This window comes from Phocoena sinus, chromosome 5 (assembly GCF_008692025.1).
Source record: "Phocoena sinus isolate mPhoSin1 chromosome 5, mPhoSin1.pri, whole genome shotgun sequence".
NCBI classification, from domain to species: domain Eukaryota; kingdom Metazoa; phylum Chordata; class Mammalia; order Artiodactyla; family Phocoenidae; genus Phocoena; species Phocoena sinus.
Window position 1 is genome coordinate 75,088,925 of NC_045767.1, and position 26,865 is coordinate 75,115,789.

The following is a 26,865-nucleotide window of genomic DNA, read 5'->3' on the forward strand; positions in this document are numbered from 1 at the left end:
ATAACTATACTTTATTTGTGTCCATGATCATAAATTAATAACACCTCAAAAAATTCAAATTCCATCTAGATAGAGCAATCGCAAGTGTTAAATAACTCTTTAAAGACGGCGTGCTCTAAAGGGGAGCAGAGAAATGGAGCCGAAGTGAAAGAGGGATGTTGGGGCGACACAGGTTTGTTCATTATTTGTTTCTTTGTTTCAGATGGGAGAGATTACAGTATGTTTGCTTACTGATGGCATGGGGGGAACAATTGATAAGAAGTGAATTTCAGAGTGAACCTTTGAGCTGGTGAAAGGAAGTTGGATAGAGTGTAGAATGGAGACAGTGGCGTTAGGACCAGACAGTTCATCCTCTGTACCAGGGAAGGCAAAGCATGTGGGCACACGTGTGGGGCTGGGAGATGGCGGGGGAGAATGAAGAGGTTCTCTTCTTATTGCTTCAACTTGCTTGGTGAAATAGGAAGCAAACGTTGCTGTATCCCGAAGGAGTTACTCCAAGGTGCTACACATGTTTCTCTCCATTAAGTGGGAATTACGGGCATTTTAAATGATCTTCTTTTTGCTTTTGTAGTTTTGATTTCTAACAAGTGTGTAATATTATATATCTTTTCTTAGTAGTAGGTGTCATCTCCCAGTGCCCTCCTTTCCTGCTGCTCATAAAGGTGATCCTAACCAGTCCTGCCATTTACCCATTACATGTCCTTGAAGGAGTTACTTGTGTCTTGGGTTCTTCATTAGTAAAATGGGGGATGTTGATGTCTGTGCTATTTAATCCACTGGGTTGGAAGAGTATTAAATGAGAAAATGTAAGCAAAAATACTTTGAAAAAGCATCAGCAAGGCATGGATATAAAATGTTCTTGCTGTGGTTATTTCTGGTCTTGATAGGGAAGTATGAGGCAGGGGCGGGATCTAAGAATAGGACGGAATCATCAATTCACCTCTCACAAGCTACAAAATAGTTTTAAGAGCAAAAACTACTTTTCTGATTCAGACAGTGCTGCATTCTTTTGTTAAGCTTCTGATTAAAAGCTTTATGCTAAACTCTGGAAAACAAAATATGAAACACGTTTCCTTTGCTGTTACATTAGGTTAACTTGATTATTTGACGCTCTAAGCTAAACTGTTTCCTACTGAGACACGTTTTTCTTTTTTTGGCTTCAGATACATTAATTGTGACATTTACCCACATTTTTGCATTTGTATTCAAAACCACCCAGAGAATATATAACCATGATTATTCTTTTGTTATTTCTTTTCAAATTACTGTAATTGCATTGTTAGATATGCTTCAGCACATGGGTCCTGCTGGTTTGTCATCATTAGATACCTTCATAGAGCTCTACTAAATAAAAAAATTACAAGATGAAGATAAAACGACTTATTTAAGGCACTTTGCATGAATTAAGTAATGATAGTGGAGTCACATAACTCTTCCTCAAGTATAATTCTGAACTGCTTTTGTGTCTCCTGGCATTTGAATATTTCATTGTCAGCCTCAAGGATTATAAGATGAAAAGACAATACAGAGTTTTTGCTGTTGTACAATGTGTAGACTATTAAAGATAAACGCTCGTTAATCTTTGCTTTCAACTTATTTACGTCTCCTCCTTTTCTATTGTTAGTGTAACCCCAGCTTTAAAGACCATTTTGAAAAATGAGAAAAACACAACCATCTCATCATCTGAATGTAACCATTTCGTATTCTCGGTCCATCTTTGTTCTTTCACATATACAGCCATCCATGGTTGCAATATAAATTGCAAGGTAAATTGTATGTATACAATTTTGAATATGAATTTGTGGAGTTGTATCTAAAAGAGTGTTTCTCAGGTACAGAATAATTGCCCAAGTTATGTCAAAACTTGATTGTGTTAGAAAAATACTGAGATCAGGAGACCTTGTGGGGAGGAAAACCCTCTGGATGGGGGGTCAGGAGCGAGATCTGATGTGGTTGTGGTAGAGGTCTTCTCAGATGATCCTTGATTAAAATTTTGAGCATTTTTAGCTCCTATTTTGATGAAAATCCTATGATTTACGCTGTCTCAAAACCATTTCAACAACATAACGTTTTTCGCAATTGCTGTCGCTTATTTCACACACCACCATGTTTCCAGTTTGTGGTAGGTTGATTGCAAATGTGACCCCAACGTTTTACCCCTCCTTGTATCCTCACCCTTTGCAATGTGACTTTGCAACTACTCCCGTTAAGAAATACAATCTGTTCACCATCCCTGGAATCTGGGCTGTGCTCCTGTTATACTTTGGCCAGCGGGATGCAGCAGAAGTAATGGTGTGTCAATTCCGAGCTTAGGGCTCAGAGCTTGTCCTCAGAGATTGTGTGCACATCCACAATAGCCTGCACCAGCCTGCCGGAGGATGAGAGACCATGTGGATTAGGGCCAAGTCAGCCCAGCAGAGGCTCAGCCCCCAGCCAACCACCAGCTGACCACAGATGCATGGGTGAGCCTGGTCAAGATGAGCTGAGCAGGCCCAGGTGAGCAGATCTGCTCAGCTGAGAACTCATACATGGTTGCTCTTTTAAGCCACTAAGTTGTAGGGTGATTTATTGTACAGACTTAGTTTGGTAATACATAAGTGATACAAAGTTCTATCACATTTTGACACTTGGCAAATTCTATTGGATAATGTTTCCCCTCGAGTTTCTGTTGTCACAGTAAGTTAATATTGGAGTGGGAGGCTATAGAGAGGACACATGCTTGGCTTCCATTGCCATTACCCATCTTCCACGAAAGGCCAAGGATTGGTAGAGACTATAGATTGACTGAGAAGTACTTTGAATCCCCATTGAATGCTTGAGCTCAGACAATCTACCTTAGGGCTTTCATGCTTCTTTCTTCAATGGGCTGAATGTGAAGGAGGACTCCTGTTATTTTTTCCCTTTTTTAATGAATCCATCAAGCCTATAATCTCTTCTCAACAGATTTTCAAGTGAGCAGGAAACTGAAAAAGATAAATGAAAGTTGGAGTGGTATTGTTAAAGGAGAAATGGTCTCTGTAACTACAGGTACCATCTAATTAACCTCAGAATCAGGCAAGGACCCTGAGAATAGAAGTGCCCAATTCACAACTAACTCAACCACCTGAAATTTAAGCAATTCATCCTTTTGTAGGGGAGGTGCTGCGGCTGCTGTTGTTATTTATTTTCATTCTAATTTTAAATGATTTAGGGTATAGATGTACCTTCATTCAGATGCAGTATTTCCCAGTACAGTGTGCGTGTGACAGACTCCTTCTATGGAGTTACGTCACTGATGGGCTCAGGTATCTCACAGGTCAAGTGAGTTCCCAGACAGCAGTAACCCCTCAGCAAACAGCCAGTCTTGTCCTCTGTATGGCATTGAGTTCCTGATTTCTTATTAATATGCTCTGATAAGGGGGTCGATTTAATCTATTTGAGGAAGAGGGAGAAAGAACTAAATCTGTCTTCCTCCATCTTTTAAACATTCATTGTACACGTTCCACGGTAAAAACGGCACATACGATTACTATCATTTTTATTTTTAATTAGAAAAAATATTTCTGCTCGTTTCACACATCTTATTGTACAGGAAACAGTCTTACATACGTATCTGGAATAATGTACCATTGCACACTTTGTTTAAAGGCAAAGCACCACAGGTAAAGCTATCAGCTGTCCAGGGCTCTCACCTGATGGGATCTTCTTTCCTGATTTTACATTAATTTCTGAAAGTCAGAAATGTCATCTCCCAAAAAATGTTAAGGGGTTTGTAAAAAATAATTACTTTATTCAATATGATAGCTGTAGAAATGGAGTACTGTGCTCGGCCCCGGGCGTCCCCGGGAGTCCCGACCAGCAGGACAAATCCTTGTGAGTCCGAGGAGGAACCTGTAGGGGTTGAAAAGAGAAGAAGGGGCAGGAGACGCGAAAGAATGGAGGCAAGACAAAATCCTGATCAAGCCTCAAACTTTTATTGCTGCAGTAGCTGTATTTATACAGTACAGAGAAAGGGGGGCGGGATCCAGAATAAGGGAAGTATTTGGCAAATTATCATTGGTGCTGCGTGCGCGGGCTTTCGTTTTAGGCGCGGGCTTTTGTTTTTAGGCGCGGGCTTTTATCTCATTAAGCAGGAAGAGAAGCAGGATGTCGGCCATCTTCTAATGGCGAAAACTTCTTGGCTCCCAACATCTCCTCCCTTTTTATTTCTTTTAAGGAGGTGGGCATTAACCGAGTGAGGGAGTAGTGACCTGAATCCTCCCGTGGACAATGTATGTGTGTCCACCATTGCTGGCTCTTGGTATCTTTTGGGGAGGAGAGGCAGAGCCAAGAATAATCTTAGATACTGAAGCCAAAAACAATGTTTAGATACCAACCTCTTTCATAATTCAGGTATACTCACAGGGAATAACAGAGATTACCTTATGTATAAAGGTTTTCCCTTGTGCATGCTTTGCTGTCACACTCAACTCGGTACCCATACCCTCCCATCAAAGAGGGGGGTAGGCATGTCTCTGTCTCATGCCGCTCCAGTGGAGGGGCAGCCAGAATCATCTTTTGGTTCTGCTTCAGGTTAAATTCTGAGGCAAGTGTGGAGGGGGTTCAGCCTGGCTGACAATCAGCAAAGATGACAGGATCAGGGTCACAACGGATAGTCCTTGTTGTCTTTGTCGTCTTTTCAATGCCAAGAGGATCTCCATCTTTTTCTGAAAAGGAAAAGAAATACAATCTCAGGGAAAAGGGCCCTGGATAATTTTCATTATTTCATAGAATTTATAGCTTTAATAAGACGCTCGGGCAGCCAACGTCTGGGTGAGGGGAACTTGTCCAGATTTTTGAGGAACAAACCGAATCGCCCCTTGGTTCGGTTCCAAGGAAGGGGCCAGGGGCTGGCCCCGTGAAAAGTTTCCCTGTTTTTTGGGGAGTAGTTGGCCATTTATGTCCGTTTTTGAATAACATTCCGAAGACCAATGTTTGCCTCTTTTACAGCGAGGACAAACGGTGGTGGGAGGAGCTCGGGATTGATGTTGGGGTTGTTGTGGGTTAGCCTTTGATGACTGTCCTTGTCTATATAGTGGACAATCCCGGGCAAAGTGTCCAGGTTGTTTGCAATTATAGCAAGTTTTTTGTTGTTTGTCTAGGGCGGATGTGTCTTCAATAAAATCTTTTAGGGCGGCTCCTATTGCAAGACCAACAAAATGGGAGGGACCAATTCCGGAACACAATTTAATATAATCAGCAAGGCTACCACCACGATGAGCCCGAAGGGCAGCCTGGCAGGCCGGATTAGCATTTTCATAAGCTAAATGTTTAACAAAGGCGTTATCAGTTTCACTGTCGCCCACCAGACGTTCGGTGGCGTCCGTGAGGCGGCTAATAAACTCACAATAAGGCTCTTCTGGTCCCTGGCGAATTTTCGCCAAGGAAGTTGTGGCCGAACCCTTAGGCGGAAGGCGGCGCCAGGCCTTAAGGCCAGCATTTTGTATTTGAGCCAACAGACCAGGGGGAAAAGCAGCCTGAGCCTCACTGGAATCATAGGGGCTGCTTTAAGAATTGTTTCTCCGGTCTCAACAACCTTTTGGATATCGGGGTCAAAAAAATGACCCATAAGAATCTCTCTAATTAAATTCCAATATGAAAATGCAGTCACAGGTACTTTAGAAGGCCCAAAAGTCTTATAATAATCATTTAAACAATCTCCTACACGATTCCAACATTTTTTATCTATCGTCCCTTCTTGTGGGAACCATGGGCAAACATCAGACAAAAATATAAAAAAAAATCACGCAAATCTTTTTTTCTAGCCTTAATCTTTCGCATCTTGAGGGAATCCTCGATCCCCTGAAGAAAGAGTTCGTGGGAACTCAATTCCTGTCCCATTTTTAAGCTCCACTTACCTTACTCTCTACCGGTCACAACTGCCGAAGGGCGGCTAGTCCTCCGGGGACCTAATCGAGCCGCACTTTCGAGTTCACTCTCGCGGCGGCTCAGTGGGTGCCTGGCCAGGCGTTCGTAAGCGTGCTACCTCCGTTAGGATCCGTTCCTCGGGCCCCACGTTGGGCGCCAATTGTGCTCGGCCCCGGGCGTCCCCGGGAGTCCCGACCAGCAGGACAAATCCTTGTGAGTCCGAGGAGGAACCTGTAGGGGTTGAAAAGAGAAGAAGGGGCAGGAGACGCGAAAGAATGGAGGCAAGACAAAATCCTGATCAAGCCTCAAACTTTTATTGCTGCAGTAGCTGTATTTATACAGTACAGAGAAAGGGGGGCGGGATCCAGAATAAGGGAAGTATTTGGCAAATTATCATTGGTGCTGCGTGCGCGGGCTTTCGTTTTAGGCGCGGGCTTTTGTTTTTAGGCGCGGGCTTTTATCTCATTAAGCAGGAAGAGAAGCAGGATGTCGGCCATCTTCTAATGGCGAAAACTTCTTGGCTCCCAACAGAGTACATTTTCTTTAAGAAACGAAAAACGAAGAAGAAAATGCCAGGTAACATCACCGGCACATCAATATAGACCAGCAGAAAAGATTCTGTTGTAAGCCTGTCTCCTTGATACCAAGAAGACATTCTAGTCCAAGCTTTTAATATGCTTACTGTGTTTTCACTAGATGCTTCTTTTCTGTTGCTTTTCATTCATCCTTTTCCATATTTCAAATCAGAGCATTGGTATAGCCTTTAAAACTTCATTAACAGGAGCAAATCCAGTCTCCATTGATTTATTCTCAAAAGGCACTCTCACCCATCAGATTGCCCGGCAGTTTCATTCTCATGAATACTCTAGCCATGAGAAAACTCAACAGAACACAGATGAATCCAGTGAATACAAGAAGGAGTCTGGGGCTTCCCTGGTGGTGCAGTGGTTAAGAACCCACCTGCCAATGCAGGGGACACGGGTTCGAGCCCTGGGCCGGGAAGATCCCACATGCTGCAGAGCAACTGAGCCAGTGCGCCACAACTACTGAGCCTGTGCTCTAGAGCCCGTGAGCCACAACTACTGACCCCTGCGCCTAGACCCCGTGCTCCGCAACGAGAGGAGCCACGGCAATGTGAAGCCCATGCACCGCAAAGACGAGTAGCCCCCGCTCACCGCAATTAGAGACAGCCCACGTGCAGCAACGAAGACTCAACGCAGCCAAAAATCATAAATAAGTAAATAAATTTATATTTTAAAAAAAGTATTAAAAAAAGAAGTCTATTTAGTTTTGGAGTGTTTGGTGCCTTGGATCAGTCGAGGATTATGAAACCCAAACCTCCCACTGTAGACAGAAAGCTGGATGTGAGTCCTTCATACTATATCGTCCATTTACTCCCTAGGCCAAGAAAGCTGTGGGCCTCTGCTGCCCGTGCTCATCAGTCACAGAGCCAACACTTGAGGTTCGACGGTAACGTCATAAATTGTTCCTCCAGCGTTGAGGAAGTAAGACACCACCACCAGAGCACACACCATCATGGTCAATGGCAACGTGCACCCAGGGTGGCTTCATCAGCCTCGGACTGGGTTATTCGAACACTAAGAAGAGGACTCGGTACAAAGCCTCCGTGTTGGTCATGGCAGGGGAGGCATTCCACAATTATTTTTTAAATTATTTAAAAAATTTGTTTTATTCAAGTATAGTTGATTTACAATGTTGTGTTAATTTATGCTGGATAGCAAAGTGATTCAGTTATACATATACATAATCTTTCATATTCTTTTCCGTTATTTTTTTTTTTTTTTGTGGCCTCTCCCGTTGCGGAGCACAGGCTCCGGATGCGCAGGCCCAGCGGCCATGGCTCATGGGCCCAGCCGCTCCACGGCATGTGGGATCTTCCCGGACCGGGGCACGAACCCGCGTCCCCTGCATCGGCAGGCGGACTCTCAACCACTGCGCCACCAGGGAAGCCCCCCTGCAACGATTTTTTGACTTTCAAGCATGTTCCTCTGAAACCGAAATCTGAGTGCCATCCATCACCGTTGATTTGTGCTAATGCCTATCAGTACCTTTTCTTCTTTCCACTTTTCTTTCAGAGTGTACAATAAATTATATTCAAACGGCAGTCATGGAGGAAACTTTCCTTTCCTCCTTCATCAACAACGCTGATCGATGGGCGCGAAAGCCCCTGGCAAGCAGCATCTGCTCTAACTCAAGGATCCCGGCCCGAGCAGAGGATGAAATTAACAGACACAGAGCAGTTTTGCTGCTCAACGTTTGTGCAAGTCTGGTACATGCACACGTCATTAGCAACTCTATTTGAGAAGCAGGATCAAGGAGGTGAGCAGGAGAGGGGATCTCATTAAAGAGATATTCAAGGAAGAGGAAATTCAGAGCATTTAGGTAAAGCTTCATGGCTAAAATAGATGAACAAATAGCCGGGTAAGTTTGGGAGGCGTTGACAGACAATTTACATAACTTTGCCTCTGCATCTTCCAGAACAGAGTCATGTTAGGCTGCCTATTTTACTTACCCCGTAGGCTAGAACGAAGCCTTTATGAGGGCAAAGATTTTGCTGTCCTGTTCATTGCTGTAATCCGGGCTTGTAGCATGTAAAATTAAATACTCATGGAATGAGTTAATGTATACTTGCTCAAAGCTTACCTCGACCTGAGCTAGGCAGATAAGGTCTGGCATGCTCAGCAGGAATCAAAGCAATATGCGTGCCAGAAGAATGGTAACTTCTAACTAAAACTGATTGTTAATTAAAGTGTATGGAATCAGTGGTAAAATATTAGTGGAATGCCTCTCGTGCGCCCACCATTATTCTAGGCAACAGAGGAGATACGGTAGAAGCACAACACAAGGAAGATTGTGATTGGCCAGGCATGCTCTGAGTTCATTACTAAAGGCTTGCTATTGGCCAGGCGTGTTCTAAGTTCATTACTAGCATTAGCATATTCAATTCTGTCAACACCATCTACGGGGTAGGTTGGTAAAGTACAAGTGTGATCATCTCTCCGTTTGACATACAAGGCAACTAGTATCAGGTCAATTTAGTAACTTGCCCAGAGTTCTAGGCTGGCAAATGTGGAGCTGGGATTCCCCCCACCAAGCTCTTTACTGCCATCCTCTGTGTTCTCAGCCCGTTAGGAACTTACCCTTCATTTGAGGACACAAAAGGAACATATATGAAGCAGGGAACAACTAAATCTTAAACTCTGTGGCCCTGGCAGCAAAAGGGAGAGGAGTAAGTGTAGACTGGAGTTTTGAGAGAGAACTTCTGGAAGGGGGCTGTACTAGATCTGTCTGGAATTCATCATTGGTTTGTCTGTATATCCATGTCTCCATCCTCCCATCTACTCATCCACTCAATCTTCCCATACACTCACCTAACAAACATTTTCTGAGCTCCAACTACGTGCCAGGCCCTGAGCACTGCAGTGGTGGATTTTGTGCCGAAGCAGTCATACGTTAGCAGTCTTAGCTTCTCTGCCTGGGAGGGCTAAGATGAAACCACACACATGCACCAACAGAGGGTCTCCTCTAGGCGGGACCTGAGAATGTGCATACCTTTAGTACTGCAATCCCGCCTGCTGGAATTTACCTGTGGTGAAGTGACCTGTGCACAAGGGTATTCTCTGCTGTACTGTTTTCAACAAGAAAGTATTAGGAATAGTCCCACGTTCATCAAAAGGGGACTGCTTAAATAAAACATGAGAGTACACCCAAAGAGATTACTAAGCAGCCGTAAATAGAAGTGAGGAAGCTAAAATGAGAATATCTTTAAGACATTTAAGTGAAAAATATCATAGAGCATATGTACAGTGGGCTACCATTTAGGTAAAAGATGGGGAATATAAACATACTTGGTAGGATATCTATAAAATATCTCTGGAAAGATACACCAGACACTGATCACATCTGTGGCTTTCAGTGGAGGGAGCAGGTAGTTGAATGGCAGGAGAGATTTTCACTGGATACCATGTTATATATTTTGAATTTTGAACCTTGTAAACGTATTGCCTATATTCCCCTACAAAACACTCTTTTTCTTTCAAAAATTCATGCATCCAGACCCAAGTATTAGTGGTGTATCTATGAGTGCCAGAGTTTTAATTTTGGTCCCCTGAATCTTTTGAGGCACCGAGAATGGAATCTTAGGTGCCAGGATGGAGTGACATCTGGAACCCACAGCAGCATGACTCGTACCTGAAGTGCTGTGACGTTTGGTTTCTGTCCTTGGCTGGCCCGGAAGTGCCTTGGCTGGCATTTCCTCTTCCTTGGCCGAGGGGCTTCTCCCCAGACCTTGGGTTTGCAATTTGCAAGACGGTGGTCAGGGTGGGCCTCACTGAGAAAGTGACATTTATTCAAGGCTTGAAGTCAATGAGGGAATGAGTCCCGAGGGTATTGGAGGAGGGATTCCAGAAGGATGGAATAGCAAGGTCAAAGAATTGGAGGCAGGAGTATGCCGGGCAAGGTGGCAGGTGTGCCTAGAATGGAGTAAACAAGAGGGAGGGAAGAGCTGAAGACAAAGGAGTAAGTGGCAGTCTGTGTGGGGCTGAGGGAGGTGTGGACGGGAGGTCTTCCTCTCCCTTCCTTGAGATTTGACATCCAGACACTGCCTGTTTGTCCATCTCATGTCCCAGTTCTGCCAACTTGCTGCTGCCTGGTTCCTGAGACCCAGTCCCTGTCCTGCACTCAGATCTGGTTTTGGTTTCACGGCCTCATACCCAGTCCTGATGGCCAGTCCAGGGACCTGGTCTCTCCCAGGTTGGGGAATGGAGCCCGAATTCCAGTTTGCACTGGAAGTGCAGCCAGTTCAGTCCCCACAGGGACTATGGGCACCGTGAGGACAGACAGGAGCAAGGAATGCAGAGACTCATCTTGCAACCCCTGTGCTACGCTGGGCTTCCTCATAATTCTCAAATGGCACACCTTTACCTCGGGTACCCTTGGACTTGGATCCCTCATCCTCGGTCACTCCTTCCCCACCTTGCGTGAATCAATTCCTATTTCACTCAGATGAGTCTCAAATGCCCTGCACCTCCGAGAGGCCTTCCCTGACCTCCTGATGTAAGGCAACACCTCCTGTCCCCCCAATCCCCTTACTTGCCTGAATGTTTTCAATACACATATGGAGGTGTTTGTTGTCTGTCTCTCTCTGCTTGAATACCAGCGTGGGTGCAGTTAGGACTTTATCTAGAACCCCCAAACCTGTGGGGGGTTTGGCTTCCTGGTCCTTGCCTCAGTGAGTGAGTCTGGTTCCTGATTTTGGTCCCTCCCAGTCATCCCTGTCCCACTGGAGAACCAGGCTCTGCCCAGGCTGGAATGGGGAGTCCTAGGAATTAGGAGGAGACGTACCATCAGCTAGAATGGTATTAGGGCATCCCAGGAGCACCATGCCCTAACTCCGTTCCCTATCCTGGAGCAGAAACACACAGAAATGAGGAGAGAGCGTCCTCCAACATTTTACAGGAAGAAAACACAGGGTCCTTTTACTTGCTCAGAATTGCATTTCCCTTGATCTTAGCAGAGCTTTAAGAGGAGTGTGAAGTGCTCATAATTTTAAGGGTCACGGTTGTCATGACGTGACAATCTACTTTTGTTCTTACTGATTCTTTGTTCTTGAGAAGCAGCTTTGTTGCTAGTAGACTGGGGTTCAAGTTCTGGCTCTGGCATTGGGAAAATCAAGCCTTTCTGGGCCTGTTTCCTCATCAACAGTGGGCTGGGAGGTGCGTAGGAATGAGGGGTAACGTCTACCTCCCTCCGTTAGCAGATGGAGTACGGTCTTTGGTACGTAGTACGTGCTTATTTAATGTTCAGCCCTCTCCTCCTTCCTCAGCCCTCCTCCACATCCCCCACCATGAAAGATCCTTTCCATGTACTTAGTGGTCCAATATTGCCTGCAAGCTGTGAGGACTTGAAAATGCAGCACATGATCTCTGAGTTCATCATTTATTATGCCACTGGATGTTCCACATCCTGGTCACAGGTCTAACATCTGTAAGAGCTGATCAGTTAACATTTTGTTGTTGTTGTTGCTGATGGAATCACACTACATCTTGGTCAGTCTTTTCACACATGCATAGGTAAGTTAGTCAGGGTATTGGCTCAGCTGCTACAACAAAAATACCTGCAAATGCTGTAGCTTCAATAGGATAGGAGCTTGTGTCTATATTACATAATAATCTAGAAACAAGTGGTAGGTCTAGGTCAGAGGCTCTGGGCTAGGAGGGCATCCAGAGACCTAGGTTCCTTCTCTCTTGTTGCTCTGCAAGTCCCTAGCGTGGTGTTTTTGTCCACACGATCAAAGCTAGAGCAACACCACTCTATCCGCATCCTGGTCAGAGAGAAGGAGGCGGGAGAGGAAGTCCACAGTGAGTTCATTTCTTTTAGGGAAATTGCACTCCAGTTCCTTTGGAAATGTGGTCACATGGCCACGCTTGGCTGCAAGGGTGCTTGGGAACTGTTACTTCTACCTCCATGGCCGTGGGCTCTGCTAAAACTTGATAACTGGGGATCTATTATCAAAAGGAAGAAGAGGAGAGTGGATTTGGGGAACAGCAGTCTCAACACTCCTGGTCTGAAGGGAACCAGGCAAGAATGTGGCTGGCTAGGTTGGGGCAAGACCATGACCACTGGAAAAAGGCAACTGCTGACAGAGGTGGGTTTTAGGTAAATAGTGGGTATGCATTTCCCCCCTCCCATTTAAAAAAATGTCGTCCAACAAAACTGAAGGTAAACGATTGCATGCCCATACTGTGTTTGTAAGGGTTTCATACCATTCTGATCAGTCCAGCGGGTTGCTTTAGAACCCATTGGAAGTTTTTTGAAACTCAGAACCAAGGTTTTACCTCAAGTCATGAGGCTTTTGTGACCCTTGATGATCTTTAGGGTCAGTGCAGAAACAGAAAGCTGGTGTGGCCCATGGGCTCCTTGGATGGTACCTGTGGTCACAGGCACAGCATCTCGACTAAGATACCAGGGCTTGTCACTTGTCACTTCACTTTTCCTCCAGCATCCATGCTTCAGTCTCCATTTCCATTAACAAGGGCCAGAAGAAGCAGAAGGCCACAGAATTTGGGGGAGAGGATCACTCTTAACGGTTGTTAAGTTCTCCGCCAATGTCAACTGCAGCTGCATTGTGACAGATTTACCTCCAGGATCACAGACTGAGCTGAAGTAGACAGAGCAGATAGGAAAATTAGCTCACGTTTGTATTATTATTATGGAGTTGAAAGAGGCATTTTACATCAATTCACTCTTCTGGTCCTCTCATTTGGGGTGGATTATTATGTTGTTATTTCTATTCTTTCCAGTTGTCAGATGAAGCAACTGAAATGCAAAGAGATTATGGGTATTATTCAAGGACACCTAGATGGTAGGTGGTAAAGACCCATGAGGCTAAGTAAGATTGATTTAAAAAATTAAATCAGGACATGTCTGTTGAAAGAATGGGTAAATACGGATAATAAGTATGGTCATGTCAGAAAACTTTGGACTCTGTCATAATAGTGAAGAGAACTCTCGTGGGCACTTCAGTGAATGTTCCACTTCCTCCTGATTTGTACTAGGGAATGGTACCAGCACTACAGACAAGTGCTCTGTGTCTAACTTGTCACATTTCTTGGCCACTCTCTAGTTGATAAAGCCGTTTCACACACATCAGCAGGCCTGTAAACTCACCAAGGATTGGGCCTGAGTGTTATTTCCCTCTGTGGCCACTGCAGGGCCTTGCACATAGTAGGTACCTTCTGAATTTCCATGGGAGGAGTGCTCTCATTGGTTCCCAGGACAGCTCAGGAGGGTAAGCAGGACAGATGATGTCCCCGTAGAAAAGGCCCCGAGACTGAGGCTCGGGGTGGCTGAGGGACAGGCCGAGTGTCCCAGAGCTAAGAAGCAGTGCTGGGACAGTGGTTTCCAGGTTTCTGACCCCCATGTTTCTTGCATTGCCCCACACCCAGATCAGCCCTTTAGCTCCCTTCTCTCTGGATCCGAAGCACTCACTTACAGGCACTTCATAGGGCCATCTAAGTATCATTTTTCTCTCAGAAGAAGCCTCAGTCTTTTATTCAAGAAATAAATTCAGAACTTGAGACAATTGGTCTGGTTCTTGATCCCTTTCAGTAAATGTGGAAACGCATCCTTTAGAAAATGCAATTCCTGCTCTTGAAAATACAAGTGGGCTTTCTTCCCCAACATCCTTGCTACAAAGAATTTGGCCACAGTTCTATTTTATCGCTGATTTTTCTGAAAAATGAACAGGACAAGAAAAACTTCCTTCAGAGTCCTCAAGGCCTGACCTTGTCCTTTGTCTCCCAAACCCAAACCTTCTTCTCTTTGCACAGTTGGGCTGAACTAAATTCTATCCTCTGGAGATGACCTCCATTTCTGATTCCCATTGACCCTAAGATTCACTACCCAATTTGCACCTCAGACCTGATCCTCTTGTTCTTCAAGTCCCTCTCTTGACGAATGGCATCATTTATAAGTAAAAATCCCAGGAGACACCTCCCCTTCCTCCTATGGCAGGCAGATTGTATAATGGCCCCCAGTGATCCCACCTCCTGCTGTTCCCACTCTGGTGTAATCCCCTCTCTGAGTGTGGGCAGGAGCTGTGATTTGCTCCTAACAGACAGAATGTGGCAAAGGTGATGGGGTGTCCCTGCTGTGATTAGTGTACATAAGGCTGTGGCTTCTGTCCTGCTAGAAGTCTTTCTCTCACTGACTTTAATAAAGCCAGCTGTTACGTTGGGGAGGCCCACATGGCAAGGAGCCGAGGGCAGCCTCTAACCAATAGCCAGCAAGGAACTGAGGCCCTCAACCCAACTGAATTCTGTCGCTAACCACACGAGCTTGGAAGTGGATCCTTCTTCAGTCGAGCCTTTAGGTGAGATCCCAGCCCTGACCGACAAGCTGACTGCAGCCTAATGAGATGCCTTGAAGCAGAGGCCCCAACTAGGCCACACCTGGATTCCTGACTGATAGAAAATGCAAGATAATAAGTGTGTGTTGTTTTCAAGCCACTACATTGGTGATAATTTGTTACACAGACGTTGATAAGTAATCCACTTCATGATATCTAATTGGGCACTGAGTTCTACTGACTCTTCCTGTCAGAGTTCTTGAATTTCTGTGTTCTTCCATACTTCTGTGGCCTTTGCTTTGTGTCAGTCCTCATCGGCCTTGTTTGGATAAAACCATTGCCTCCTGTGTCGGGCAGGGTACCACAGGAGCCAGAGGCAGTCTTCGAGGGTCTAACTGAAGAGCGACGTGGACAGGTTAGGAGCACCCAGGGACTGGCGACAGCATAATGCCATTATCACCCCAGACTTAAAGGGGCAAGGGGAGCCAGTGGTGGTGCCATGTCAGGTGGAAGCTGACGTGGAAAACGGGTTGTCTAGCCAGAGCTGTGGCTTTAGTTAGAGAGAACACAGCAGCTGCCAGATGGTGGGAAGGCAAGGGGAAGAGGTAAATAGGTACCCCAGCTTCTCCCTCGTCCTGTCCTCTAGTCTCTCCTGTCTCCCACGGGGCAAATTCATTCAGAAGCCAGATTGGTCTTCTGCCCTTGGACTGGGACTTACGCCATCAGTTTCCCTGGTTCTCAGGCCTCTGACTCAGACTGAATTATACCACCAGCTTTCCTGGGTCTCCAGCTTGCAGATGGCAGATTGCAGGACTTCTCAGCCTCCATAATTATGAAAGCCAGTTCCTCATGATAAATCATTCTCTCTCTGCCTCTCCCCATATTTCATACACACACACACATACACATATACATACACACTCATATATATATACCATCCGGGAGACTTAGCACTTTGACTTGGTATGTATGTTTACTGGTTGTTTCCTTTTGCTCTCAAGAGCAGAGACTTTGGTTTATTTACCTTTTTATCCCCAGGGTCCAGAACAAATAGAAGTCCAGTTGTTCCTGGCATCAGAGCAAGCTCCGTGGTGTAGAAAGCCCTCACTTGGGTGGAGCCACAAAGAGGTGGAGGTGGACAGCAAGCTGAAGCTAGGATGTGGCGAGGGTGGGCCAGCTGTGGGTCCACTACACCTGGCCTCCTGGACTAGGAGAGAAAGACAGCATGAAATCTTTGTTTCCCATTTAAAAATACCTGCTCCTGGGGGTCAGTCGGCTTCTTTGAGGCAGGCTCGTCGAATATTTTTGGAAGATTACAAAGAGAGTCGGGACTTTTAGTCATTAGCTTTTTTTTTTGTTTTTTTTTTTTGCGGTACGCGGGCCTCTCACTGTTGTGGCCTCTCCCGTTGCGGGGCACAGGCTCCGGACGTGCAGGCTCAGCGGCCATGGCTCACGGGCCCAGCCGCTCCGCGGCATGTGGGATCTTCCCGGACCGGGGCACGAACCCGTGTCCCCTGCATCGGCAGGCGGACTCAACCACTGCGCCACCAGGGAAGCCCTAGTCATTAGTTTTAATTACTGTGGATACTCCCGCCTTAAAAAGGGTCCTGTTTTGGACAATGAATTAATTGATCGCACTACCCCTAGAAAATGGCTGTGACTGCGTCCACCCCACAGCCATCATAAACAGCCGAGTTTTCTGTGTCCACCTCCGTCTTGATCGGGGAAGGACCGGGACTACGGTATGCTGGGAGCTCCTCTCTTGCCTCTTGGCACAGGACAGCTGGACACACAGAGGGCCGGGAGGGGCCCTCATCCCACTCAACAAGCTGCAGCCTTCCTCCCTGCCCTCCCTGCCCTCCCTGCCCGCACTGCCCTCCACTTGTCTAGCTTTCAGTGCATCCTCACTTCCCAGGTTCCAGTCCAAATTCCTCTGGGACTAGAGGCTGCCCCAGCTCCCCAATCAGCTGGGACCTTGACCTTTCCATCTCTTCCAGCCCCTTTTCCCTAGAGCTGGACCCAGCTCCCTGATCCTCCTTTGACCTATGCCAGATAGGATGCACTCACATTTTTTACCAAGAGGCCCACTCCGTGCCCCACACGCTTGGCTCAGATGCTTTGAGTCCCAGCATGACACTGGACTTGAGTTCATCCCCCCGCTTGGCCTTGGGGCCGGGCTGCTGGACCTTCTCTGGAAAACTTTGCCCTCTACTATTTCAGAGGCTTTGCTCTTGTTTCCATCTGGAGCAGGTCCTGTAATTCCCAGTGTCCTCTGTGACCAAGACTGTCTGGATTATAACAAGATTTGGCACAGAGTGTGCTGAAATAAATGAGAAAAACCGGAAGGGCCAGGAAGGATGAGTTCCGTGAGATTCATTCATCTGTTCATTCATTCATAACTTTGCTCGAACATCGTTGAAATATCTAGCAACGCAGTTCCAGACGCACAGTAGGCATGTAGTGTTTGTGGGATTGTACAGACAGGAGACACATACAGGGCTTCTGACAGCCAGATGGGTGAGAGTGAGGGTTCAGCGACCCTAATTCCTCCTCCACTCAGCTCAGGGTGTGGATTCCCCTCACGAGTCAGGAAGGATGGGGTATGCATTGTATCGATACTTAGTGCATCAGCTACATGACTCTGGGGATGATAATAATGTTGAGATCTGTTTTTGCTCTGGCTTCGAGTTTCCATGAAGCAGGTAACCCTGGCCTCTTTCCCCGGCGCGCTCCATACCTGGCTGTTCACATGAAGGATCTGTTCAGCTCTGCTCTGAGTTTCATGGGGCCAGGCCTCTGGAGGAGATTCTGTGATGATCCGGTGCTGCTTGGCACTGGGCGGTGCATTTAATTCTGGGGAAGTCTAAGCTCTAAGCTGTGTTCTCCCTTAACAGCTATATTATAATAGAGAACACTCGATCTCCATTTTCCATGGATACCTATGTCGACCTATCAATTAGTTCTCAACTTCAGTGGGAAAGAGGGATATTAATTACTGGGCCTTTTCAAAGCCCACCAAGTAGGTCCAATTTCATAGGGTTGGTGTGAGGATTAAATGAATCTTTAAAGTAGACTTGGCACCTAGTGAGAGCTCAAAAATGTTAGCTATTGTTATTATCAGTATTATTATTAGTATTGCTATTATTAGTTATTACTGTGGAATAATAATAGTAGCAGGAACCTGATTCCTCACAATACCTAGTCGAGAGGGAAAGAGAACACTATTAAATATGCATTTCAAGCATTGACAAATAATGTTGTGAACAAGGGAAAGACAAGTGGACAGAAACGCACACTGCAAAGTGGGAATTGAGAGAAAGGAAGTGAGCCCTATGGGATCAGTTGCACCAACATCTAGAGAGGCCCATATGACTTCCCTGAAAGAAGGTTCAGAGCTGGCCTCTGAGTGGAGTCCTGGGCAACTTCACACAGGTCGGCTCCTCCCGGGAGCACATCCTGAGAAACATTCTCCCATCGCTGCGGGCAGGAGTGCCACACCCACTGTCCTCTGGAAGGCCAGGAACAAGGAGGGGTTCAGTTTCTTGCCTTTTTCCCATTTCTCACTCCCGGAGAGAAAATGAAGAGGAGAATGCAAGCCAGAGACCTCAAACCATATTACGCCTGGGGCTGCCTGCGTCTGAGGGGAGGGCCATCAATGCAGACTCCATCGATTGTGCATTAAAACTTGCAATGATGGGCAGGTTAATCTATTCCTATTATTTATAGTTAAACTTGATTGAGTACCTACTGTGTAGGTACCTCAGCTCACTCAGTTTAAGTGTTAACTTGCCCAGGGAATATCTCTAAGGAAGATACCAGTAACTCCTCAGAAGCTTAGAGAGAATCTCCTTTTCTTCCCAGTTATCTTAAAATCCAACAGTTGGGCGATTTATTAAGCATTTTAAATTTATCATTGGGTGCTTCTTACAACTTGCCTGAGGGTGGCAACATTTACAGGGATCTCCCTCATTTCCCAATGGTTCCCCAAATGCGCACTGTGACTTTTGTTTTCATTTTGAAGGAACTCAGAAATGTAATCGTCTTAAGGGGAGTGCAAATGGTTGAGATAGATATTAAGGAAATGTAAATGTTCCATTTTACATTATTAACGAGGACAGCTAAAGAGCCGTGCTGGCAGCAGGCACAACTTTTAGAGTCTCTTAAGTATGTCTGTGCCACCAACAGCAGGTGAAGGGCAGAGTGGGCCCCCCAGCGCTGTATGTCTATTCCTAGGGCATCCCGGCCTCACACTTGCTCCCAGGGATCCAGGAAGGAGCAATATCAAAGGGGATCCCCTTCCTCGGCCCCATTCGTTTCTCTGACGCTCCGACTATGGGGAAGATGGTTGAGGTGGGGGGATATTTGACTCCAACAGCCAGATAACCAGAGGCTGGGACTGCTTTTGGGCACTGGAGCTCTAGGAGTATGGCGGGGTGGAGTTGGATGGCGGAGACCCTAATAAGCCTGACATACAAATATGTTCAGAAGTACTAAGTGAGAAAAAAATCAAGATGCAAAACTGCATGTGCAGTATGATAACAATAAAAGTCACCACTTATTGAGTTTTTACTGTGGGTCAAGCATTGTGTTAGGTACTTTTCCTGCATTATCCCAGATAATCCGAACCATACTCCAAGGAGGTAGGAGGTGTATTTATTATTTCTAAGATGAGAAAAATGAGGCTTGAGGAAATTAAATTACTTGCCGTTATAGACTGAATGTTTGTGTCTTCCAAAATTCATATGTTGAAACCTAATCCCTAATGTGATGGTATTTAGAGGTGGGGCTTCTGGGAAGTAATTAGATCACGAGGGCAGAGCCCTTATGAAAGAGAGTAGTTGCCCTTACAGAACCCTAGAGAGTTCCCTGTCCCTTTCACCATGTGAGGACAAAACAAAAAGAGGTCTATGAATCAGGAAGGGAGGTGTCTCACCAGACACTGAATCTACCAGAGCCTTGATCTTGGACTTCCCAGCCTCCAGAAGTATAAGAAAGTTCTGTTGTCCAAGCCACCCGATCTCTGGTATTCTGTTATAGCAACCTGAATGGACTAAAATGCTTGCTCAAGGTCACATGCAAAGCTGAGATTCAAGCTCTGATTACCGTAGTCTATAATCACGTGACTCGGCTTCCGGGAAGATGGCGGAAGAGTAAGACGCGGAGATTACCTTCCTCCCCACAGATACACCAGAAATGCATCTACATGTGGAACAACTCCTACAAAACACCTACTGAACGCTGGCAGAAGACCTCAGACCTCCCAAAAGGCAAGAAACTCCCCGCGTACCTGGGTAAGGCAAAAGTAAAAAGAATAAACAGAGACAAAAGGATAGGGATGGTACCTGCACCAGTGGGAGGGAGCCGTGAAGGAGGAAAGGTCCCCACACACTAGGAAACCCCTTCGCGGGCGGAGACTGCGGGTGGCGGAGCCGGGGGGAGCTTCGGTGCCGCGGAGGAGAGCGCAGCCACAGGGGTGCGGAGGGCAAAGCGGAGAGACTCCCGCACAGAGGATCAGGGCCGACCGGCACTCACCAGCCCGAGAGGCCTGTCTGCTCACCCGCCGGGGCGGGCGGGGCTGGGAGCTGGGGCTTCGGTCGGAGCGCCGGGAGAGGACTGGGGTTGGCGGCGTGAACACAGCCTGAAGGGGGCTAGTGCGCCACGGCTAGCCGGGAGGGAGTCCGGGAAAAGGTCTGGACCTGCCGAAGAGGCAAGAGACTTTTTCTTGCCTCTTTGTTTCCTGGTGCGCGAGGAGAGGGGATTAAGAGCGCCGCTTAAAGGAGCTCCAGAGACGGGCCCGAGCCCGCGGGCTAAAAGCGCGGACCCCAGAGACGGGCATGAGACGCTAAGGCTGCTGCTGCCGCCACCAGGAGGCCTGTGTGCGAGCACAAGGCACTATCCACACCTCCCTTCTGGGGAGCCTGTGCAGCCCACCACTGCCAGGGTCCCGGGATCCAGGGACAAGTTCCCTGGGAGAACGCACGGCGTGCCTCAGGCTGGTGCAACGTCATGCCGGCCTCTGCCGCCGCAGGCCCGCCCCGCACTCCGTGCCCCTCCCTCCCCCCCCCCCCCCCCCCGGCCTGAGTGAGCCGGAACCTCCGAATCAGCGGCTCCTTTAACCCCGTCCTGTCTGAGCGGAGAACAGACGCCCTCCGGCGACCTGCACGCAGAGGCGGGGCCAAATCCAAAGCTGAGCCCCGGGAGCTGTGAGAACAAAGAAGAGAAAGGGAAATCTCTCCCAGCAGCCTCAGAAGCAGCGGATTAAAGCCCCGCAATCAACTTGATGTACCCTGCATCTGTGGAATACATGAATAGACAACGAATCATCCCAAATTAAGGAGGTGGACTTTGAGAGCAATATTTATGATTTTTTTCCCCTTTTCCTCTTTCTGTGAGTGTGTATGTGTATGCTTCTGTGTGAGATTTTGTCTGTGTAGCTTTGCTTCCTCCATTTGTTCTAGGGTTCTATCCATCCGTTTTTTTAAAAAAATATTTTTCTTAATAATTATTTTTTATTTTAATAACTTTATTTTATTTTACTTTACTTCTTTCTTTCTTTTTTTCCTTCCTTGCCTCCTTCCTTCCTTCCTCCCTCCCTCCCTCCTTCCTTTCTTTCTTTCTACTTCTACTAATTCTTTCTTTCTACTTTATCTCCCTTTTATTCTGATCCATGTGCATGAAAGGCTCTTGGTGCTGCAGCCAGGAGTCAGTGCTGTGCCTCTGAGGTGGGAGAGCCAACTTCAGGACACTGGTCCACAGGAGACCTCCCAGCTCCACATAATATCAAACGGCAAAAATCTCCCAGAGATCTCCGTCTCAACACGAGCAGCCAGCTTCACTCAACGACGAGCAAGCTACAGTGCTGGACACCCTATGCCAAACAACTAGCAAGACAGGAACACAACCCCACCTATTAGCAGAGAGACTGCCTAAAATCATAGTAAGTCCACAGACACCCCAAAACACACCAACAGATGTGGACTCGCCCACGAGAAAGACAAGATCCAGCCTTATCCACCAGAACACAGGCACTAGTCCCCTCCACCAGGAAGCCTACACAACCCACTGAACCAACCTTAGCCACTGGGGACAGACACCAAAAACAATGGGAACTGCAAACCTGAAGCCTGCTAAAAGGAGACCCCAAACACAGTAAGATAAGCAAAATGAGAAGGCAGAAAAACACACAGCAGATAAAGGAGCAAGATAAAAACCCATCAGACATAACAAATGAAGAGGAAATAGGCAGTCTACCTGAAAAGAATTCAGAATAATGATAGTAAAGAGGACCCAAAATCTTGGAAATAGAATAGACAAAATGCAAGCAACATTTAACAAGGATATAGAAGAACTAAAGATGAAACAAGCAATGATGAACAACACAATAAATGAAATTAAAAATACTGTAGATGGGATCAATAGCAGAATAACTGAGGCAGAAGAACAGATAAGTGACCTGGAAGATAAAATAGTGGAAATAACTACTGCAGAGCAGAATAAAGAAAAAAGAATGAAAAGAACTGAGGACAGTCTCAGAGACCTCTGGGACAACATTAAACACACCAACATTCGAATTATAGGGGTTCCAGAAGAAGAAGAGAAAAAGAAAGGGGCTGAGAAAATATTTGAAGAGATTATGGTTGAAAACTTCCCTAATATGGGAAAGGAAATAGTTAATCAAGTCCAGGAAGCACAGAGAGTCCCATACAGGATAAATCCAAGGAGAAATACACCAAGACACATATTAATCAAACTGTCAAAAATTAAATACAAAGAAAACGTATTAAAAGCAGCAAGGGAGGGCTTCCCTGGTGGCACAGTGGTTGAGAGTCCTCCTGCCAATGCAGGGGACGTGGGTTCGTGCCCTGGTCTGGGAAGATACCACATGCGGCAGAGCGGCTGGGCCCATGAGCCATGACCGCTGAGCCTGTGCGTCTGGAGCCTGTGCTCCACAACGGGAGAGGCCACAACAGTGAGAGGCCCGTGTACCGCAGGGGAAAAAAAAAAAAAAAGCAGCAAGGGAAAAAACAACAAATAACACACAGGGAATCCCCATAAGGTTAACAGCTGATCTTTCAGCAGAAACTCTGCAAGCCAGAAAGGACTGGCAGGGCATATTTAAAGTGATGAAGGAGAAAAACCTGCAACCAAGATTACTCTACCCAGCAAGGATCTCATTCAGATTTGATGGAGAAATTAAAACCTTTACAGATAAGCAAAAGCTGAGAGAGTTCAGCATCACCAAACCAGCTTTAAAACAGCTGCTAAAGGAACTTCTCTAGGCAACAAACACAAGAGAAGGAAAAAACCTACAATAACGAACCCAAAACAATTAAGAAAATGGGAATAGGAACATACATATCAATAATTATCTTAAATGTAAATGGACTAAATGCTCCCACCAAAAGACACAGATTGGCTGAATGGATACAAAAACAAGACCCATATATATGCTGTCTACAAGAGACCCACTTCAGACCTAGAGACACATACAGACTGAAAGTAAGGGGATGGCAAAAGATATTCCATGCAAATGGAAACCAAAAGAAAGCTGGAGTAGCAATTCTCATATCAGACAAAATAGACTTTAAAATAAAGACTATTACAAGAGACAAAGAAGGACACTACATAAAGATCAAGGGATCGATCCAAGAAGAAGATATAACAATTGTAAATATTTATGCACCCAACATAGGAGCACCTCAATACATAAGGCAAATGCTAACAGCCATAAAAGGGGAAATCGACAGTAACACATTCATAGTAGGGGACTTTAACACCCCACTGTCACCAATGGACAGATCATCCAAAATGAAAATAAGTAAGGAAACACAAGCTTTAAATGATACATTAAACAAGATGGACTTAATTGATATTTATAGGACATTCCATCCAAAAACAACAGAATACACATTTTTCTCAAGTGCTCATGGAACATTCTCCAGGATAGATCATATCTTGGGTCACAAATCAAGCTTTGGTAAATTTAAGAAAATTGAAATTGTATCAAGTATCTTTTCCAACCACAACGCTATGAGACTAGATATCAATTACAGGAAAAGATCTGTAAAAAATACAGACACACAGAGGCTAAACAATACACTACTTAATAACGAAGTGATCGCTGAAGAAATCAAAGGGGAAATCAAAAAATACCTAGAAACAAATGACAGTGGAGACACGACGACCCAAAACCTATGGGATGCAGCAAAAGCAGTTCTAAGAGGGAAGTTTATAGCAATACAATCCTACCTTAAGAAACAGGAAACATCTCGAATAAACAACCTAACCTTGCACCTAAAGCAATTAGAGAAAGAAGAACAAAAAAACTCCAAAGTTAGCAGAAGGAAAGAAATCATAAAAATCAGATCAGAAATAAATGAAAATGAAATGAAGGAAATGATAGCAAAGATCAATAAAACTAAAAGCTGGTTCTTTGAGAAGATAAACAAAATTGATAAGCCAGACTCATCAAGAAAAAAAGGGAGAAGACTCAAATCAGTAGAATTAGAAATGAAAAAGGAGAAGTAACAACTGACACTGCAGAAATACAAAAGATCATGAGAGATTACTACAAGCAACTCTATGCCAATAAAATGGACAACCTGGAAGAAATGGACAAATTCTTAGAAATGCACAACCTTCCAAGACTGAATTAGGAAGAAATAGAAAATATGAACAGACCAATCACAAGCACTGAAATTGAAACTGTGATTAAAAATCTTCCAACAAACAAAAGCCCAGGACCAGATGGCTTCACAGGCGAATTCTATCAAACATTTAGAGAAGGGCTAACACCCATCCTTCTCAAACTCTTCCAAAATATAGCAGAGGGAGGACCACTCCCAAACTCATTCTACGAGGCCACCATCACCTTGATACCAAAACCAGACAAGGATGCAACAAAGAAAGAAAACTACAGGCCAATATCACTGATGAGCATAGATGCAAAAATCCTCAACAAGATACTAGCAAGCAGAATCCAACAGCACATTAAAAGGATCATACACCATGATCAAGTGGGGTTTATTCCAGGAATGCAAGGATTCTTCAATATACGCAAATCAATCAACGTGATACACCATATCAACAAATTGAAGGAGAAAAACATATGATCATCTCAATAAATGAACAGAAAGCTTTTGACAAAATGCAACACCCATTTATGATAAAAACCCTGCAGAATGTAGGCATAGACAGAACTTTCTTCAACATAATGAAGGCCATATATGACAAACCCACAGCCAACATCATCCTCAATGGTGAAAAACTGAAAGCATTTCCACTAAGATCAGGAACAAGACAAGGTTACCGACTCTGACCACTCTTATTCAACATAGTTTTGGAAGTTTTAGCCACAGCAATCAGAGAAGAAAAGGAAATAAAAGGAATCCAAATCGGAAAAGAAGAAGTAAAGCTGTCACTGTTTGCAGATGACACGATACTATGCATAGAGAATCCTGAAGATGCTACCAGAAAACTACTAGAGCTAATCAATGAATTTGGTAAAGTAGCAGGATACAAAATTAATACACGGAAATCTCTGGCATTCCTATACACTAATGATGAAAAATCTGAAAGTGAAATCAAGAAAACACTCCCATTTACCATTGCAACAAAAAGAATAAAATATCTAGGAATAAACCTACCTAAGGAGACAAAAGACCTGTATACAGAAAATTATAAGACACTGATGAAAGAAATTAAAGATGATACAAATAGATGGAGAGATATCCCATGTTCTTAGATTGGAAGAATCAACATTGTGAAAATGACTCTACTACCCAAAGCAAGCTACAGATTCAATGCAACCCCTATCAAACTACCACTGGCATTTTTCACAGAACTAGAACAAAAAATGTCACAATTTGTATGGAAACACAAAAGACCCCGAATAGCCAAAGCAATCTGGAGAACGAAAAACGGAGCTGGAGGAATCAGGCTCCCTGACTTCAGACTATATACTACAAAGCTACAGTAATCAAGACAGTATGTTACTGGCACAAAAACAGAAAGATAGATCAATGGAACAGGGTAGAAAGCCCAGAGATAAACCGATGCACATATGGTCACCTTATCTTTGATAAAGGAGGCAGGAATGTACAGTGGAGAAAGGACAGCCTCTTCAATAAGTGGTGCTGGGAAAACTGGACAGCTACGTGTAAAAGTATGAGATTAGAACACTCCCTAACACCATACACAAAAATAAGCTCAAAATGGATTAAAGACCTAAATGTAAGGCCAGAAACTATCAAACTCTTAGAGGAAAACATAGGCAGAACACTCTATGACATAAATCACAGCAAGATCCTTTTTTGACCCACTTCCTAGAGAAATGGAAATAAAAGCAAAAATAAACAAATGGGACCTAGTGAAACTTCAAAGCTTTTGCACAGCAAAGGAAACCATAAATAAGACCAAAAGACAACCCTCAGAATGGGAGAAAATATTTGCAAATGAAGCCACTGACAAAGGATTAATCTCCAAAATTTCTAAGCAGCTCATGCAGCTCAATAACAAAAAAGCAAAGAACCCAATCCAAAAATGGGCAGAAGACCTAAATAGACATTTCTCCAAAGAAGATATACAGACTGCCAACAAACACATGAAAGAATGCTCAACATCATTAATCATTAGAGAAATGCAAATCAAAACTACAATGAGATATCATCTCACACCAGTCAGAATGGCCGTCATCAAAATATCTAGAAACAATAAATGCTGGAGAGGGTGTGGAGAAAAGGGAACACTCTTGCACTGCTGGTGGGAATGTGAATTGGTATAGCCACTATGGAGAACAGTATGGAGGTTCCTTAAAAAACTACAAATAGAACTACCATATGACCCAGCAATCCCACTACTGGGCATATACCCTGAGAAAACCATAATACAAAGAAGTCATGTACCAAAATGTTCATTGCAGCTCTATTTACAATAGCCAGGAGATGGAAACAACATAAGTGTCCATCATTGGATGAATGGATAAAGAAGATGTGGCACATATATACAATGGAATATTACTCAGCCATAAAAAGAAATGAAATTGAGCTATTTGTAATGAGGTGGATAGACCTAGAGTCTGTCATACAGAGTGAAGTAAGTCAGAAAGAGAA

At 45.0% G+C, this 26,865-nt stretch overlaps 1 pseudogene; it reads right to left on the reverse strand.

Annotated features, from left to right (window-relative positions):
* Positions 1-654: 654 nt before the first annotated feature.
* Positions 655-7,524, reverse strand: LOC116753953 (annotated as a pseudogene).
* Between the last annotated feature and the right edge of the window lie 19,341 nt (positions 7,525-26,865).